The sequence below is a fragment of the Rhopilema esculentum genome, chromosome 20, assembly GCF_057945365.1.
Source record: "Rhopilema esculentum isolate cy_ngs chromosome 20, ASM5794536v1, whole genome shotgun sequence".
NCBI lineage: Eukaryota > Metazoa > Cnidaria > Scyphozoa > Rhizostomeae > Rhizostomatidae > Rhopilema > Rhopilema esculentum.
The window spans coordinates 8548338-8565117 of record NC_142834.1 but is presented as its reverse complement, the minus strand read 5'-3'; the positions used below and the strand labels follow the sequence as shown (position 1 = coordinate 8565117).

General features: G+C 34.1%; 1 protein-coding gene and 1 long non-coding RNA gene across 8 annotated transcripts in view; both read left to right on the top strand.

The window, feature by feature from the left end:
• LOC135687213 (alpha-ketoglutarate dehydrogenase component 4-like) overlaps positions 1-2080 on the top strand; it is a 31639-nt gene extending 29559 nt beyond the window's left edge. For 2 of the 3 annotated variants that reach the window (XR_016144999.1, XR_016145001.1), the window contains exon 7: positions 129-2080. The gene's annotated coding sequence lies outside the window, so the exon portion shown is untranslated. The remainder of the gene's footprint in view (positions 1-128) is intronic. The other variant, XR_016145002.1, reaches the window with a different exon arrangement.
• A 77-nt stretch (positions 2081-2157) lies between these two features.
• Positions 2158-16712, top strand: LOC135692997 (uncharacterized). 5 transcript variants are annotated; one of them, XR_016145004.1, is made up of 4 exons: positions 2158-7064; positions 7438-11446; positions 11879-13717; positions 15625-16712. It is a non-coding gene; the product is annotated as an uncharacterized LOC135692997 (long non-coding RNA). The 5 variants fall into 5 exon arrangements; XR_016145006.1 differs by having other exon boundaries at positions 2158-7795; positions 8169-11446; positions 15625-16710; XR_016145007.1 differs by having other exon boundaries at positions 2158-9255; positions 9629-11446; positions 15625-16704.
• Positions 16713-16780: the final 68 nt, after the last annotated feature.

Genomic DNA, 16780 nt, shown 5'->3' with positions numbered 1-16780 from the left:
AAGTTTTTCTATCAGCAATTCCATCAAACCTGTTTTTTAAGGATCTTGAATTTAATTTAAAGCCTTTTCTATCATCTTTGGGCTGTTTATATGTTTGTTTTTTAAGGTTTTTTATTTATTTTCTACAGGATTGCTCGATGACTATTTCAGTACGCTTTAAAGAAGATGAAAAATCTCTGGAGAGTGTTGAATTTGAAAAAGAGCCTTATCGAAAAGGAGAAAACAAAGATCAAAAGAGAGCTGTAAATTTGGTGTTTTTTGAAGACTTGCTGTTTCTCTTATTCGACCAAAAGGAGGAGAGATAATTTGTTTGCAAGTGCTTACAGTCAGGACTTTGGCTAATTGCAGAAGAGCAAATCATGAAGGTGTTTCGTTGCTGTTTTATCTGATTGTACGTCTTAGCAAAGTTGATTGATGAAGTTGCAGGCTGGAAAAGATTTATGAGTTAAAAGCCCTTTCTCTTGCTTGGCTGATCAAAGAAACAGAGTAAGTGTTTTTTTACTGTTTGAAACAAGTTCCGTGACTGAACTTTTCCTCTATAACGACTTTTATTGAATTTTGTGTTTCCTATTGGTTTCTCTTTTGGTAGAAACAAGAAAACTATTTTATGTCTTGTTTCATAGCTCTTCATACAAACTAACAGAGGACAGGACTTATACTTTCTTGAAATTATAATGTGCCTAGGTTTATTTAGACGCCACCTGAATTGAGGTGCTGTTTTTTTCTCTGTGAAGTTTTTCTATCAGCAATTCCTTCAAACCTGTTTCTTAAGGATCTTGAATTTAATTTAAAGCCTTTTCTATCATCTTTGGGCTGTTTATATGTTTGTTTTTTAAGGTTTTTTATTTTTATTTTTAACAGGATTGTTTGAAGCCTATTTCAGTATGCTTTAAAGGGGGTGAAAAATCTCTGGAGAGTGTTGAATTTGAAGAGAGCCTTATCGAAAAGGAGAAGACAGTGATCAAAAGAGAGCTGTAAATTTTGTGTTTTTTGAAGACTTGCTGTTTCTCTCATTCAACCAAAAGGAGGAGAGATATTTTGTTTGCAAGAGCTTACAGTCAGGACTTTGGCTAATTGCAGAAGAGCAAATCATGAAGGTGTTTTGTTGCTCTTTTATCTGATTGTACGTCTTACCAAAGTTGATTGATGAAGTTGCAGGCTGGAAATGAGTTATGAGTTAAAAGCCCTTTCTCTTGCTTGGCTGATCAAAGAAACAGAGTAAGTGTTTTTTTACTGTTTGAAACAAGTTCCGTGAATGAACTTTTCCTCTATAACGACTTTTATTGAATTTTGTGTTTCCTATTGGTTTCTCTTTTGGTAGAAACAAGAAAACTATTTTATGTCTTGTTTCTTAGCTCTTCATACAAACTAACAGAGGACAGGACTTATACTTTCTTGAAATTATAATGTGCCTAGGTTTATTTAGATGCCACCTGAATTGAGGTGCTGTTTTTTTCTCTGTGAAGTTTTTCTATCAGCAATTCCATCAAACCTGTTTCTTAAGGATCTTGAATTTAATTTAAAGCCTTTTCTATCATCTTTGGGCTGTTTATATGTTTGTTTTTTAAGGTTTTTTATTTTTATTTTTAACAGGATTGTTTGAAGCCTATTTCAGTATGCTTTAAAGGGGGTGAAAAATCTCTGGAGAGTGTTGAATTTGAAGAGAGCCTTATCGAAAAGGAGAAGACAGTGATCAAAAGAGAGCTGTAAATTTTGTGTTTTTTGAAGACTTGCTGTTTCTCTTATTCAACCAAAAGGAGGAGAGATATTTTGTTTGCAAGAGCTTACAGTCAGGACTTTGGCTAATTGCAGAAGAGCAAATCATGAAGGTGTTTTGTTGCTCTTTTATCTGATTGTACGTCTTACCAAAGTTGATTGATGAAGTTGCAGGCTGGAAATGAGTTATGAGTTAAAAGCCCTTTCTCTTGCTTGGCTGATCAAAGAAACAGAGTAAGTGTTTTTTTACTCTTTGAAACAAGTTCCGTGAATGAAGTTTTCCTCTAGAACGAGTTTTATTGAATTTTGTGTTTTCTATTGTTTTCTCTTTCGGTTGAAATGAGAAAACTATTTTATATCTTGTTTCTCAGCTCTTCATGTAAATTAAAAGAGGACAGGACTTATACTTTCTTGAAATTATAATGTGCCTCAGTTTATTTAGATGTTACCTGAATTGAGGTGCTGTTTTTTTCTCTGTGAAGTTTTTCTATCAGCAGTTCCTTCAAACCTGTTTTTTAAGGATCTTGAATTTAATTTAAAGCTTTTTCTATCATTTTTGGGCGGTTTATATGTTTGTGCTTGAAGGTTTTTAATTTATTTTTTTACAGGATTGTTCGATAACTATTTCAGTATGCTTTAAAGAGGATGAAAAATCTCTGGAGAGTGTTGAATTTGAAGAGAGCCTTATCGAAAAGGAGAAGACAGTGATCAAAAGAGAGCTGTAAATTTGGTGTTTTTTGAAGACTTGCTGTTTCTCTTATTCAACCAAAAGGAGGAGAGATAATTTGTTTGCAAGTGCTTACAGTCAGGACTTTGGCTAATTGCAGAAGAGCAAATCATGAAGGTGTTTCGTTGCTGTTTTATCTGATTGTACGTCTTAGCAAAGTTGATTGATGAAGTTGCAGGCTGGAAATGAGTTATGAGTTAAAAGCCCTTTCTCTTGCTTGGCTGATCAAAGAAACAGAGTAAGTGTTTTTTTACTATTTGAAACAAGTTCCGTGAATGAAGTTTTCCTCTAGAACGAGTTTTATTGAATTTTGTGTTTTCTATTGGTTTCTCTTTTGGTAGAAATAAGAAAACTATTTTATGTCTTGTTTCATAGGTCTTCATACAAACTAACAGAGGACAGGACTTATACTTTCTTGAAATTATAATGTGCCTAGGTTTATTTAGATGCCACCTGAATTGAGGTGCTGTTTTTTTCTTTGAGAAGTTTTTCTATCAGCAATTCCTTCAAACTGTTTCTTAAGGATCTTGAATTTAATTTAAAGCCTTTTCTATCATCTTTGGGCTGTTTATATGTTTTTTATTAAGGTTTTTTATTTTTATTTTTAACAGGATTGTTTGAAGCCTATTTCAGTATGCTTTAAAGGGGGTGAAAAATCTCTGGAGAGTGTTGAATTTGAAGAGAGCCTTATCGAAAAGGAGAAGACAGTGATCAAAAGAGAGCTGTAAATTTTGTGTTTTTTGAAGACTTGCTGTTTCTCTTATTCAACCAAAAGGAGGAGAGATAATTTGTTTGCAAGTGCTTACAGTCAGGACTTTGGTTAATTGCAGAAGAGCAAATCATGAAGGTGTTTTGTTGCTGTTTTATCTGATTGTACGTCTTAGCAAAGTTGATTGATGAAGTTGCAGGCTGGAAATGAGTTATGAGTTAAAAGCCCTTTCTCTTGCTTGGCTGATCAAAGAAACAGAGTAAGTGTTTTTTTACTGTTTGAAACAAGTTCCGTGAATGAAGTTTTCCTCTAGAACGAGTTTTATTGAATTTTGTGTTTTCTATTGGTTTCTCTTTTGGTAGAAATAAGAAAACTATTTTATGTCTTGTTTCATAGCTCTTCATACAAACTAACAGAGGACAGGACTTATACTTTCTTGAAATTATAATGTGCCTCAGTTTATTTAGATGTTACCTGAATTGAGGTGCTGTTTTTTCTCTGTGAAGTTTTTCTATCAGCAGTTCCTTCAAACCTGTTTTTTAAGGATCTTGAATTTAATTTAAAGCTTTTTCTATCATTTTTGGGCGGTTTATATGTTTGTGCTTGAAGGTTTTTAATTTATTTTTTTACAGGATTGTTCGATAACTATTTCAGTATGCTTTAAAGAGGATGAAAAATCTCTGGAGAGTGTTGAATTTGAAGAGAGCCTTATCGAAAAGGAGAAGACAGTGATCAAAAGAGAGCTGTAAATTTGGTGTTTTTTGAAGACTTGCTGTTTCTCTTATTCAACCAAAAGGAGGAGAGATAATTTGTTTGCAAGTGCTTACAGTCAGGACTTTGGCTAATTGCAGAAGAGCAAATCATGAAGGTGTTTTGTTGCTGTTTTATCTGATTGTACGTCTTAGCAAAGTTGATTGATGAAGTTGCAGGCTGGAAAAGATTTATGAGTTAAAAGCCCTTTCTCTTGCTTGGCTGATCAAAGAAACAGAGTAAGTGTTTTTTTACTGTTTGAAACAAGTTCCGTGAATGAAGGTTTCCTCTATAACGACTTTTATTGAATTTTGTGTTTCCTATTGGTTTCTCTTTTGGTAGAAACAAGAAAACTATTTTATGTCTTGTTTCTTAGCTCTTCATACAAACTAACAGAGGACAGGACTTATACTTTCTTGAAATTATAATGTGCCTAGGTTTATTTAGATGCCACCTGAATTGAGGTGCTGTTTTTTTCTCTGTGAAGTTTTTCTATCAGCAATTCCATCAAACCTGTTTTTTAAGGATCTTGAATTTAATTTAAAGCCTTTTCTATCATCTTTGGGCTGTTTATATGTTTGTTTTTTAAGGTTTTTTATTTTTATTTTTAACAGGATTGTTTGAAGCCTATTTCAGTATGCTTTAAAGGGGGTGAAAAATCTCTGGAGAGTGTTGAATTTGAAGAGAGCCTTATCGAAAAGGAGAAGACAGTGATCAAAAGAGAGCTGTAAATTTTGTGTTTTTTGAAGACTTGCTGTTTCTCTTATTCAACCAAAAGGAGGAGAGATATTTTGTTTGCAAGAGCTTACAGTCAGGACTTTGGCTAATTGCAGAAGAGCAAATCATGAAGGTGTTTTGTTGCTCTTTTATCTGATTGTACGTCTTACCAAAGTTGATTGATGAAGTTGCAGGCTGGAAATGAGTTATGAGTTAAAAGCCCTTTCTCTTGCTTGGCTGATCAAAGAAACAGAGTAAGTGTTTTTTTACTGTTTGAAACAAGTTCCGTGAATGAAGTTTTCCTCTAGAACGAGTTTTATTGAATTTTGTGTTTTCTATTGTTTTTTCTTTTGGTAGAAATAAGAAAACTATTTTATGTCTTGTTTCATAGCTCTTCATACAAACTAACAGAGGACAGGACTTATACTTTCTTGAAATTATAATGTGCCTCAGTTTATTTAGATGTTACCTGAATTGAGGTGCTGTTTTTTTCTCTGTGAAGTTTTTCTATCAGCAGTTCCTTCAAACCTGTTTTTTAAGGATCTTGAATTTAATTTAAAGCTTTTTCTATCATTTTTGGGCGGTTTATATGTTTGTGCTTGAAGGTTTTTAATTTATTTTTTTACAGGATTGTTCGATAACTATTTCAGTATGCTTTAAAGAGGATGAAAAATCTCTGGAGAGTGTTGAATTTGAAGAGAGCCTTATCGAAAAGGAGAAGACAGTGATCAAAAGAGAGCTGTAAATTTTGTGTTTTTTGAAGACTTGCTGTTTCTCTTATTCAACCAAAAGGAGGAGAGATAATTTGTTTGCAAGTGCTTACAGTCAGGACTTTGGCTAATTGCAGAAGAGCAAATCATGAAGGTGTTTCGTTGCTGTTTTATCTGATTGTACGTCTTAGCAAAGTTGATTGATGAAGTTGCAGGCTGGAAATGAGTTATGAGTTAAAAGCCCTTTCTCTTGCTTGGCTGATCAAAGAAACAGAGTAAGTGTTTTTTTACTATTTGAAACAAGTTCCGTGAATGAAGTTTTCCTCTAGAACGAGTTTTATTGAATTTTGTGTTTTCTATTGGTTTCTCTTTTGGTAGAAATAAGAAAACTATTTTATGTCTTGTTTCATAGGTCTTCATACAAACTAACAGAGGACAGGACTTATACTTTCTTGAAATTATAATGTGCCTAGGTTTATTTAGATGCCACCTGAATTGAGGTGCTGTTTTTTTCTTTGAGAAGTTTTTCTATCAGCAATTCCTTCAAACTGTTTCTTAAGGATCTTGAATTTAATTTAAAGCCTTTTCTATCATCTTTGGGCTGTTTATATGTTTTTTATTAAGGTTTTTTATTTTTATTTTTAACAGGATTGTTTGAAGCCTATTTCAGTATGCTTTAAAGGGGGTGAAAAATCTCTGGAGAGTGTTGAATTTGAAGAGAGCCTTATCGAAAAGGAGAAGACAGTGATCAAAAGAGAGCTGTAAATTTTGTGTTTTTTGAAGACTTGCTGTTTCTCTTATTCAACCAAAAGGAGGAGAGATAATTTGTTTGCAAGTGCTTACAGTCAGGACTTTGGTTAATTGCAGAAGAGCAAATCATGAAGGTGTTTTGTTGCTGTTTTATCTGATTGTACGTCTTAGCAAAGTTGATTGATGAAGTTGCAGGCTGGAAATGAGTTATGAGTTAAAAGCCCTTTCTCTTGCTTGGCTGATCAAAGAAACAGAGTAAGTGTTTTTTTACTGTTTGAAACAAGTTCCGTGAATGAAGTTTTCCTCTAGAACGAGTTTTATTGAATTTTGTGTTTTCTATTGGTTTCTCTTTTGGTAGAAATAAGAAAACTATTTTATGTCTTGTTTCATAGCTCTTCATACAAACTAACAGAGGACAGGACTTATACTTTCTTGAAATTATAATGTGCCTCAGTTTATTTAGATGTTACCTGAATTGAGGTGCTGTTTTTTCTCTGTGAAGTTTTTCTATCAGCAGTTCCTTCAAACCTGTTTTTTAAGGATCTTGAATTTAATTTAAAGCTTTTTCTATCATTTTTGGGCGGTTTATATGTTTGTGCTTGAAGGTTTTTAATTTATTTTTTTACAGGATTGTTCGATAACTATTTCAGTATGCTTTAAAGAGGATGAAAAATCTCTGGAGAGTGTTGAATTTGAAGAGAGCCTTATCGAAAAGGAGAAGACAGTGATCAAAAGAGAGCTGTAAATTTTGTGTTTTTTGAAGACTTGCTGTTTCTCTTATTCAACCAAAAGGAGGAGAGATAATTTGTTTGCAAGTGCTTACAGTCAGGACTTTGGCTAATTGCAGAAGAGCAAATCATGAAGGTGTTTTGTTGCTGTTTTATCTGATTGTACGTCTTAGCAAAGTTGATTGATGAAGTTGCAGGCTGGAAATGAGTTATGAGTTAAAAGCCCTTTCTCTTGCTTGGCTGATCAAAGAAACAGAGTAAGTGTTTTTTTACTGTTTGAAACAAGTTCCGTGAATGAAGTTTTCCTCTATAACGACTTTAATTGAATTTTGTGTTTCCTATTGGTTTCTCTTTTGGTAGAAACAAGAAAACTATTTTATGTCTTGTTTCATAGCTCTTCATACAAACTAACAGAGGACAGGACTTATACTTTCTTGAAATTATAATGTGCCTAGGTTTATTTAGATGCCACCTGAATGGAGGTGCTGTTTTTTTCTCTGTGAAGTTTTTCTATCAGCAATTCCTTCAAACCTGTTTCTTAAGGATCTTGAATTTAATTTAAAGCTTTTTCTATCATCTTTGGGCTGTTTATATGTTTGTTTTTTAAGGTTTTTTATTTATTTTCTACAGGATTGCTCGATGACTATTTCAGTATGCTTTAAAGAAGATGAAAAATCTCTGGAGAGTGTTGAATTTGAAAAAGAGCCTTATCGAAAAGGAGAAAACAGTGATCAAAAGAGAGCTGTAAATTTGGTGTTTTTTGAAGACTTGCTGTTTCTCTTATTCAACCAAAAGGAGGAGAGATATTTTGTTTGCAAGTGCTTACAGTCAGGACTTTGGCTAATTGCAGAAGAGCAAATCATGAAGGTGTTTCGTTGCTGTTTTATCTGATTGTACGTCTTAGCAAAGTTGATTGATGAAGTTGCAGGCTGGAAATGAGTTATGAGTTAAAAGCCCTTTCTCTTGCTTGGCTGATCAAAGAAACAGAGTAAGTGTTTTTTTACTATTTGAAACAAGTTCCGTGAATGAAGTTTTCCTCTAGAACGAGTTTTATTGAATTTTGTGTTTTCTATTGGTTTCTCTTTTGGTAGAAATAAGAAAACTATTTTATGTCTTGTTTCATAGGTCTTCATACAAACTAACAGAGGACAGGACTTATACTTTCTTGAAATTATAATGTGCCTAGGTTTATTTAGATGCCACCTGAATTGAGGTGCTGTTTTTTTCTTTGAGAAGTTTTTCTATCAGCAATTCCTTCAAACTGTTTCTTAAGGATCTTGAATTTAATTTAAAGCCTTTTCTATCATCTTTGGGCTGTTTATATGTTTTTTATTAAGGTTTTTTATTTTTATTTTTAACAGGATTGTTTGAAGCCTATTTCAGTATGCTTTAAAGGGGGTGAAAAATCTCTGGAGAGTGTTGAATTTGAAGAGAGCCTTATCGAAAAGGAGAAGACAGTGATCAAAAGAGAGCTGTAAATTTTGTGTTTTTTGAAGACTTGCTGTTTCTCTTATTCAACCAAAAGGAGGAGAGATAATTTGTTTGCAAGTGCTTACAGTCAGGACTTTGGTTAATTGCAGAAGAGCAAATCATGAAGGTGTTTTGTTGCTGTTTTATCTGATTGTACGTCTTAGCAAAGTTGATTGATGAAGTTGCAGGCTGGAAATGAGTTATGAGTTAAAAGCCCTTTCTCTTGCTTGGCTGATCAAAGAAACAGAGTAAGTGTTTTTTTACTGTTTGAAACAAGTTCCGTGAATGAAGTTTTCCTCTAGAACGAGTTTTATTGAATTTTGTGTTTTCTATTGGTTTCTCTTTTGGTAGAAATAAGAAAACTATTTTATGTCTTGTTTCATAGCTCTTCATACAAACTAACAGAGGACAGGACTTATACTTTCTTGAAATTATAATGTGCCTCAGTTTATTTAGATGTTACCTGAATTGAGGTGCTGTTTTTTCTCTGTGAAGTTTTTCTATCAGCAGTTCCTTCAAACCTGTTTTTTAAGGATCTTGAATTTAATTTAAAGCTTTTTCTATCATTTTTGGGCGGTTTATATGTTTGTGCTTGAAGGTTTTTAATTTATTTTTTTACAGGATTGTTCGATAACTATTTCAGTATGCTTTAAAGAGGATGAAAAATCTCTGGAGAGTGTTGAATTTGAAGAGAGCCTTATCGAAAAGGAGAAGACAGTGATCAAAAGAGAGCTGTAAATTTTGTGTTTTTTGAAGACTTGCTGTTTCTCTTATTCAACCAAAAGGAGGAGAGATAATTTGTTTGCAAGTGCTTACAGTCAGGACTTTGGCTAATTGCAGAAGAGCAAATCATGAAGGTGTTTTGTTGCTGTTTTATCTGATTGTACGTCTTAGCAAAGTTGATTGATGAAGTTGCAGGCTGGAAATGAGTTATGAGTTAAAAGCCCTTTCTCTTGCTTGGCTGATCAAAGAAACAGAGTAAGTGTTTTTTTACTGTTTGAAACAAGTTCCGTGAATGAAGTTTTCCTCTATAACGACTTTAATTGAATTTTGTGTTTCCTATTGGTTTCTCTTTTGGTAGAAACAAGAAAACTATTTTATGTCTTGTTTCATAGCTCTTCATACAAACTAACAGAGGACAGGACTTATACTTTCTTGAAATTATAATGTGCCTAGGTTTATTTAGATGCCACCTGAATGGAGGTGCTGTTTTTTTCTCTGTGAAGTTTTTCTATCAGCAATTCCTTCAAACCTGTTTCTTAAGGATCTTGAATTTAATTTAAAGCTTTTTCTATCATCTTTGGGCTGTTTATATGTTTGTTTTTTAAGGTTTTTTATTTATTTTCTACAGGATTGCTCGATGACTATTTCAGTATGCTTTAAAGAAGATGAAAAATCTCTGGAGAGTGTTGAATTTGAAAAAGAGCCTTATCGAAAAGGAGAAAACAGTGATCAAAAGAGAGCTGTAAATTTGGTGTTTTTTGAAGACTTGCTGTTTCTCTTATTCAACCAAAAGGAGGAGAGATATTTTGTTTGCAAGTGCTTACAGTCAGGACTTTGGCTAATTGCAGAAGAGCAAATCATGAAGGTGTTTCGTTGCTGTTTTATCTGATTGTACGTCTTAGCAAAGTTGATTGATGAAGTTGCAGGCTGGAAATGAGTTATGAGTTAAAAGCCCTTTCTCTTGCTTGGCTGATCAAAGAAACAGAGTAAGTGTTTTTTTACTATTTGAAACAAGTTCCGTGAATGAAGTTTTCCTCTAGAACGAGTTTTATTGAATTTTGTGTTTTCTATTGGTTTCTCTTTTGGTAGAAATAAGAAAACTATTTTATGTCTTGTTTCATAGGTCTTCATACAAACTAACAGAGGACAGGACTTATACTTTCTTGAAATTATAATGTGCCTAGGTTTATTTAGATGCCACCTGAATTGAGGTGCTGTTTTTTTCTTTGAGAAGTTTTTCTATCAGCAATTCCTTCAAACTGTTTCTTAAGGATCTTGAATTTAATTTAAAGCCTTTTCTATCATCTTTGGGCTGTTTATATGTTTTTTATTAAGGTTTTTTATTTTTATTTTTAACAGGATTGTTTGAAGCCTATTTCAGTATGCTTTAAAGGGGGTGAAAAATCTCTGGAGAGTGTTGAATTTGAAGAGAGCCTTATCGAAAAGGAGAAGACAGTGATCAAAAGAGAGCTGTAAATTTTGTGTTTTTTGAAGACTTGCTGTTTCTCTTATTCAACCAAAAGGAGGAGAGATAATTTGTTTGCAAGTGCTTACAGTCAGGACTTTGGTTAATTGCAGAAGAGCAAATCATGAAGGTGTTTTGTTGCTGTTTTATCTGATTGTACGTCTTAGCAAAGTTGATTGATGAAGTTGCAGGCTGGAAATGAGTTATGAGTTAAAAGCCCTTTCTCTTGCTTGGCTGATCAAAGAAACAGAGTAAGTGTTTTTTTACTGTTTGAAACAAGTTCCGTGAATGAAGTTTTCCTCTAGAACGAGTTTTATTGAATTTTGTGTTTTCTATTGGTTTCTCTTTTGGTAGAAATAAGAAAACTATTTTATGTCTTGTTTCATAGCTCTTCATACAAACTAACAGAGGACAGGACTTATACTTTCTTGAAATTATAATGTGCCTCAGTTTATTTAGATGTTACCTGAATTGAGGTGCTGTTTTTTCTCTGTGAAGTTTTTCTATCAGCAGTTCCTTCAAACCTGTTTTTTAAGGATCTTGAATTTAATTTAAAGCTTTTTCTATCATTTTTGGGCGGTTTATATGTTTGTGCTTGAAGGTTTTTAATTTATTTTTTTACAGGATTGTTCGATAACTATTTCAGTATGCTTTAAAGAGGATGAAAAATCTCTGGAGAGTGTTGAATTTGAAGAGAGCCTTATCGAAAAGGAGAAGACAGTGATCAAAAGAGAGCTGTAAATTTTGTGTTTTTTGAAGACTTGCTGTTTCTCTTATTCAACCAAAAGGAGGAGAGATATTTTGTTTGCAAGTGCTTACAGTCAGGACTTTGGCTAATTGCAGAAGAGCAAATCATGAAGGTGTTTTGTTGCTCTTTTATCTGATTGTACGTCTTAGCAAAGTTGATTGATGAAGTTGCAGGCTGGAAATGAGTTATGAGATAAAAGCCCTTTCTCTTGCTTGGCTGATCAAAGAAACAGAGTAAGTGATTTTTACTGTTTGAAACAAGTTCCGTGAATGAAGTTTTCCTCTAGAACGACTTTTATTGAATTTTGTGTTTCTATTGGTTTCTCTTTTGGTTGAAAGAAGAAAACTATTTTATGTCTTGTTTCTTAGCTCTTCGTATAAATTAAAAGAGGACAGGACTTATACTTTATTGAAATTATTTAGATGCTACCTGATGCCAAAATCGATTACGTTTTTACCTTTTGTTCCTTGGCTGCATCTATTAGTTAGACTTTTAATCTTATTGAAGATTTATATCAGGCTTATCTACGATACAATATAATGATAAATATACTTCTTAACAAAAAAGTGCCAGGACTCTGCCACATCTTTTCTATACCACCCCTACAAATTTCTTGACACAATGTCCTAGTTTTGTGAGTTATGGGTTCTTTCTTTCCTTTGCAGTATAAGAGTTGAGCTGCAAGAATCTCGAGTTGAAGTCAACAAACTGCGATTCGAACGGCACGAGATCGAAGAGAAATTGATGCGACAGCAAAAGGAACACGAATGACAAATCAGTAGACAGAGGGAGTCGTCCGCCAAACTGGAACGAACTGTTGAGAAACTAACAAAACAAGTTAACGAATACAGACAGTATCTTGAGCTCTTTATCTCGAACTACCATAAGGGTCTTGTGCAGGAAAATTCGGGACAGTAGAGTCTCAACAGGGACGATAGCGATGTCACAGATGTCATTTTCTCCTAGTATATAAACGAGGTAATATTTTAATTCAAGGTGTATTTAGCAACTCAGTTGTTAAGGCTTGGTTTTAAAGGCTCATTCAGACAACTATTTGAATTTTTGGGGAAAATTTTATTCTGTCAATCTGATGTTGTGCTTAAACAATGTGTCTGAGTCGAAATGAAATAGCTCTTGTCTTTGGTAAGGATGTTTATTGCTTCATAACTATAGGCCAAGAACCTATTTTGGTTCTTTGGTGTCTCTGGTCACTTCTGCATCAAACGAGACATTGTTTGATATTACATAAGATAGCTGGACTTCAAATACTTTTTGAGTGGGGCGTGCTTCAGGATACTATTTCAATCAAGGCAAGGTGATATGATAACTATTGTTTTTGCACAATTTTTGATTGGCTTGGGTATTTGAATCAGGAGATTCCCGATAGTTTCATTACATACTCTCTAAATAGATAAGTAATGTTTTTTATTGTGAGAGAATTTTTTAGATTTTATGATTACTACCACAAAATGTCAATTTATTTGCATTGTCTAAGTACTTGTATTGCGAAACTGTGAGTTCTTTAAGAAAAATATTCTTTAGTTTTTTCGTGTTGTTACGAACCCGTTAATTAAGTTCGAATACCCTTTTTGTGCGCTCAGACACTTGTAGTTTAGTCGAGATTTTATGAGGCATACTTTTAGAGAAAAGTGTCGTCTTTATCCTTCTGTGTTCCCTATATTGATTCATGTTTTAGTCTGGAGTGTTAAGTGCCGTCAAGCAGCTTTTTTTATTGTTGGTGTAAAAGGTTTTAATATGGAATATTTGTTCATCTCTTCAACATCGATATGGAAGGCATGATAAACTGATCCTGCCATTTATTCCTATTCATGACATTTTCATGAAGAAAGACACATCCCCCCCTCGTGCCCGAAAAAACAGTTTGGCTAATTTTTCTGAACATAAATTTGATATTATCGGTGGAAGCAAATGGTTTGGAGAAAGGAATGAGTCAGAAGTTGTTCCTTTTGATAGTTTACCTTTCTTCCAAAATAATATTTGTTACCTGGATGCATCTCTTGCCAGCTCGGAGGCGCGATTGCCTGTGAACTCCCAAGAGTCACCTCTCCCGCTTGTATTGTTCTATTTGTTTCTCCTTTGGACTACCTGTGGTTCATTCAAATTGAATCTCCCTGGAGCATTGCATGTGGTCGTAGAAAGTAAATAAGCAGTCCATTTGTTTTATAATCAATATCTTGAATTAAAAACCATATATTAAATATGATGTATAATAAAGTTTTGATGATGCTAATGGAAAATTGAGGATAACATTATCCGCTCTGGCATTGTGCAATGAATTCGGCAGTGCTCTCGAAGGTTTATGCTATCCAAGATGGCCTACTTGATGGTGCTCTATTGTGACTTCTACTAACTTTGAACCATTATTAATCAACTAGATCTATGAAACATACTGGAATATGTACTGCAGTGCAGCGCAAAGCTTTGACAAGTAGCAGACATTCGATGCCTGGATGAAGGGAATGGGCTGATCGCGTTCATTTGAGGTAATCGAATCTGTTCTCTAATTTCCTTTCAAAGTGTTGCTCTTATCTTATCTTACCAGAAAGAAGATAAGACATCTTCCAGGCTGTTCTGCTTAACGTTAAGCAAACAAGCATCGTTGAATATTTTTAACAAGGGCTCTTACTTTGGTTATTCTGTAATTTCGATAAATACGCAGTCAATCAGCCGGCTGCAACATAAACCTGTTTTCAGGGAGCAAACTTAGAATGCGTTTGGTTAAAGCCTTGATTACAATATATGTGGAAACCTTATTCAATCCTATTCATTGGATACAAAACCCCAGTGATTAAGGAGATTTAAATTCCTTAAACCCTTTTACATTGATTTGCGACGTAGTGCTTAGATATTCTCGCCTCGAAATACTGTGACCAAATTTCTTCGAGTTTGTGCCAAATGCCTTCATCTGATTGACTTTCTATTTGGTCTTTTCTTATTATAATATTTGTGAATCACTGGTCATGAGACCTACACCTCTCCCCCCCCCCCCCCTACGAACACCCCACCCCGGAAAAAAAATAGAATGATTGCATCTTCCAGTTCCAAAATGAATCTAAATCACTTCTTTCGGGCGAATCTTCGTCAGGCTTCTATGTATGAAAAACGTGAGCCGGATAGTAAAGAATTGGTATGCCGGATAAAGCAGTATTTGCTATGATCGTCATGACCAGTATATTGTTCCAAGAGTTGAAACTATATGTTTTTAAAGAAAAAGAAGCCCTCCTCCTTATTTTAGAGATGATATAGAGAAGGGGCTATATAGCCTCGCCTAAACAAGATTTTTTGTAAAATTCGGGGTTTGTCTTGCAAGGTTAGTGTTTAATATCTTCCTCAAAAACCTTAAAAAATTGGTAACGTCAAGATAGTGACGAAGATTTCATTCATTATTTGGTTACCTGTGTAATTGGAGTGTGAATTCAACTGCTACAATGATTTAGACTCTTGAAACCATAGAAAAAACTCCATTATTGCAAAAAGTTATCATTCTCTTGCATTTCTTTCACATAAATGAGTTACTAGGTCTTGATTTTATAGATTTTAGTACAAAGATTAGTAGATGTTAATTTCGGTACTCGTCAAATACTTTTCATACCTGTTTAGCAGGTCAAGGAGTACGCAGTTTCTTTGAATGGGAAATTTTTTTGACTCACAAGCCTGAACTTTCATGACACTGTCCAAGGCCGTCGTCAAAAAAATCCATCGCTACAAATTAGGAAGATTTTTAATGCACTTCTACCTTGACATGTCATTTTGTCAGCTTCAATTCTGAGCTTCAAGGCAAGATATGCTGATGTCAGGCATTTGCCTTTTGAAATTTCTTTCCATGTATACTGTGCTTTGGTTCTTTCAAACCTTTAAATTGTTACAGAGTCGCATCAAAGACTCTGGCTAAAAGATGTTAAACTAACTTAAGATAGTTGGAAGAAGGAAATTATCTAGAAGCATTCAGTCTTCTATTTGTAATTATTTTCTTGCATATTTATTTTTATACATCACCTAATTTAGAAAGAAGGCTTTGAAAAAAACGTTTCTCTAAAAACCTTATCTATATTTACTTCTTTGCGTAGCATTATTTATTTACATTTTACTTTGGGTAGCTTTGCTTCACAGTTCCTCTAAAAACCTTTTTTATTTCTATTTCCTTCCGTGTTTATTTTTATAATCACCTAATGAAGGTAGATAGCTTTCTTATAAAGTTTTTCTAAAACCTTCTTTGGTTTCTGTAAGCGATAATCTTTACCACTTACTGTAGGTACCTTTTCGTCAGGGTTTCTCTTTAAAAATTTTGTTATTTTTATTTCCTTCCGTATTTATTTTTATAGATCACTTAATATAGGTGGCTTTTCTTTTAAGCTTTTTTCATAATTGAAATTTTCATAAAATTTTCTAGAAAAAACTTCGCTGCCGCAGACACCCAGTGGACGCCGCAACAAAAGATGATGTCGATGCATCAGTAGAAAAGAGGCAAACGCACATGAAGAAAGGAACCAAGTCTCTATACAGAAATCCAATACAGACACTTTTTTCTAGTTTGTAATCGTTTACAGCTGTAAAGAATTTCTATGCATAAGAACGTTGCAGAAAATTTCTTTCCGTACGCCCTTGTTACATCTCCCTGTAACTTGTCCCATCACATTTAGCTCTAAGATGAAATGCCCCTCGCCCCTAAAGCTTTTGTGCCGCTATACTGCCGAAAATTAAGTAGGGTAATACTGAATGAAAACCTGCTATTTGGAGCCATCTATTGTCGGAAAATGTGCAATAGAGTCCCTATATTAACGATAAATACACCCCCTTCAATATCGAGAAACATAGGTCAATACAATATCTAGCCCCTTTTCTATCCCATCCCTGCATCCTTAGTAAATGTATTTTCTGAAATTACTTTAATCCTTTATTGCCCCTCTCAAACTCTCCTTTTAAAACGGTGCACGACCAGTGTCTAGCTACTGCGAAAAGATGCCCATCTCCGTCGGGAGCATTCCCCATCATTGATACATTGTTTATGGTCTCCTTTTAGGTTCGCCCTTGTCAATTGCTACCCTTAACAAATGAAGAGAGTATTTTGAGATGAAGCTTTAGAAATCGTCTATTGAATTTCTTTTGTTTGAAGTGAGAATCCTTTGAATTGTTTGTTTTTGGGAAAATTAATTTTTACTCGCTCATCCAAAAGGTTAAACTAAACATCCTTTTGTGGAATGGTAGCATGGATTGAGATAAATATTGCTCATTTTCTGTGTATTTTTCCTGTTTTGCGTTCAAAAGATATTTGATATTCCAGCCGGCCCGGCCCTCACATCTTAGTGTTTTCACAAAGAGAGCCTTTTGTCTGAAATTGAATGGCCAGTGTTTCAGCTAAAAGTCGCATTTTTGGCAAAACCATATACAGTATCAAATGCTAGTTTCGACCATTGGATGCGGAAGATTGCGCCCGTCCTTGTGATATTTCGTTTAGTCGCATAGGACCAGTTTTTGCAAAGTTATTCGACTTTTACTTGGCTGAGAGCGAGGGGGATTCAGGTTTACATAAAGGCGTTCAGAAAAAA